This window comes from Lethenteron reissneri, unplaced genomic scaffold (assembly GCF_015708825.2).
Source record: "Lethenteron reissneri isolate LAM-NWPU_2019-01 unplaced genomic scaffold, ASM1570882v1 scaffold_1488, whole genome shotgun sequence".
NCBI classification, from domain to species: domain Eukaryota; kingdom Metazoa; phylum Chordata; class Hyperoartia; order Petromyzontiformes; family Petromyzontidae; genus Lethenteron; species Lethenteron reissneri.
This window is the reverse complement of record NW_026891210.1, coordinates 2,476-5,000: the sequence shown is the minus strand read 5'-3', so window position 1 is coordinate 5,000 and position 2,525 is coordinate 2,476.

Sequence of the window (2,525 nt, the reverse complement as noted above, 5' to 3'; positions counted from 1 at the left end):
CTGTGTGAGTAGTCTGTGGGTCTCTACTGTGTGAGTAGTCTGTGGGTCTCTACTGTGTGAGTAGTCTGTGGGTCTCTACTGTGTGTGTAGTCTGTGGGTCTCTACTGTGTGAGTAGTCTGTGGGTCTCTACTGTGTGAGTAGTCTGTGGGTCTCTACTGTGTGAGTAGTCTGTGGGTCTCTACTGTGTGAGTAGTCTGTGGGTCTCTACTGTGTGAGTAGTCTGTGGGTCTCTGTGTGAGTAGTCTATGGGTCTCTGTGTGAGTAGTCTGTGGGTCTACTGTGTGAGTAGTCTGTGGGTCTCTGTGTGAGTAGTCTGTGGGTCTCTACTGTGTGAGTAGTCTGTGGGTCTCTACTGTGTGAGTAGTCTGTGGGTCTCTACTGTGTGAGTAGTCTGTGGGTCTACTGTGTGAGTAGTCTGTGGGTCTCTACTGTGTGAGTAGTCTGTGGGTCTCTACTGTGTGAGTAGTCTGTGGGTCTCTACTGTGTGAGTAGTCTGGGTCTCTACTGTGTGAGTAGTCTGTGGGTCTCTACTGTGTGAGTAGTGTGGGTCTCTACTGTGTGAGTAGTCTGTGGGTCTCTACTGTGTGTAGTCTGTGGGTCTCTACTGTGTGAGTAGTCTGTGGGTCTCTACTGTGTGAGTAGTCTGTGGGTCTACTGTGTGAGTAGTCTGTGGGTCTCTGTGTGAGTAGTCTGGGGTCTACTGTGTGAGTAGTCTGTGGGTCTACTGTGTGAGTAGTCTGTGGGTCTCTACTGTGTGAGTAGTCTATGGGTCTCTACTGTGTGAGTATGTGGGTCTCTACTGTGTGTGAGTAGTCTGTGGGTCTACTGTGTGAGTAGTCTGTGGGTCTCTACTGTGTGAGTAGTCTGTGGGTCTCTACTGTGTGAGTAGTCTGTGGGTCTCTACTGTGTGAGTAGTCTGTGGGTCTTACTGTGTGAGTAGTCTGTGGGTCTCTACTGTGTGAGTAGTCTGTGGGTCTCTACTGTGTGAGTAGTATGGGTCTCTACTGTGTGAGTAGTCTGGGGTCTCTACTGTGTGAGTAGTCTGTGGGTCTCTATGTGAGTAGTCTGTGGGTCTCTACTGTGTGAGTAGTCTGTGGGTCTCTACTGTGTGAGTAGTCTGTGGGTCTCTACTGTGTGAGTAGTCTGTGGGTCTCTACTGTGTGAGTAGTCTGTGGGTCTCTACTGTGTGAGTAGTCTGTGGGTCTACTGTGTGAGTAGTCTGTGGTGTGGGTCTCTGTGTGAGTAGTCTATGGGTCTCTGTGTGAGTAGTCTGTGGGTCTCTGTGTGAGTAGTCTGTGGGTCTACTGTGTGAGTAGTCTGTGGGTCTCTACTGTGTGAGTAGTCTTGGGTCTACTGTGTGAGTAGTCTGTGGGTCTCCTACTGTGTGGAGTAGTCTGATGGGTCTCTCTGTGTGAGTAGGTCTATGGGTCTACTGTGTGAGTAGTCTGTGGGTCTCTTCACTGTGGAGTAGTCTATGGGTCTCTAATGTTGTGAGTGTCTGGTGTCTCTACTTTTGTGAGGTAGTCTGTGGGTCTTCTACTGTGTGATTTAGTCTTGGGTACTCTACGTGGGTGTAGTCTGTGGGTCTCTACTGTGTGAGTAGTCTTGGGTCTATACTGTGTGAGTAGTCTGTTGGGTCTCTGTGTGATAGTCTATGTGGTCCGGTGAGTTAGTCTCGGTGGTCTCTGTGGGAGAGTAAGTATATGGGTCTCTGTGTGAGTAGTCGTGGGTCTCTACTGTGAGAGTCTATGGGCTCTACTGCTGTGAGTAGTCTGTTGGGCTATACTGTAGTGAGTAGTCTGTGGGTCTCTACGGTGAGTAGTCTATGGGTCTTACTGTGTGAGTGTCTGTGGGTCTCTATGTGTGAGTAGTCTGTGGGTCTCTACTGTGAGTAGTCTGTGGGTCTCTACTGTGTGAGTAGTCTATGGGTCTCTACTGTGTGAGTAGTCTGTGGGTCTCTACTGTGTGAGTAGTCTGTGGGTCTTACTGTGTGAGTAGTCTGTGGGTCTCTGTGTGAGTAGTCTGGGTCTCTACTGTGTGAGTAGTCTGTGGGTCTCTACTGTGTGAGTAGTCTATGGGTCTACTGTGTGAGTAGTCTGTGGGTCTCTACTGTGTGAGTCTGGGTCTCTACTGTGTGAGTAGTCTATGGGTCTTACTGTGTGAGTAGTCTATGGGTCTCTACTGTGTGAGTAGTCTATGGGTCTACTGTGTGAGTAGTCTGGGTCTCTACTGTGTGAGTAGTCTGTGGGTCTACTGTGTGAGTAGTCTGGGTCTCTATGTGAGTAGTCTGTGGGTCTCTACTGTGTGAGTAGTCTGTGGGTCTCTGTGTGAGTAGTCTATGGGTCTTACTGTGTGAGTAGTCTATGGGTCTCTACGTGTGAGTAGTATGGGTCTCTGTGTGAGTAGTCTATGGGTCTCTGTGTGAGTCTGGGTCTCTGTGTGAGTAGTCTATGGGTCTCTGTGTGAGTAGTCTATGGGTCTCTGTGTGAGTAGTCTATGGGTCTCTCTGTGTGAGTAGTCTATG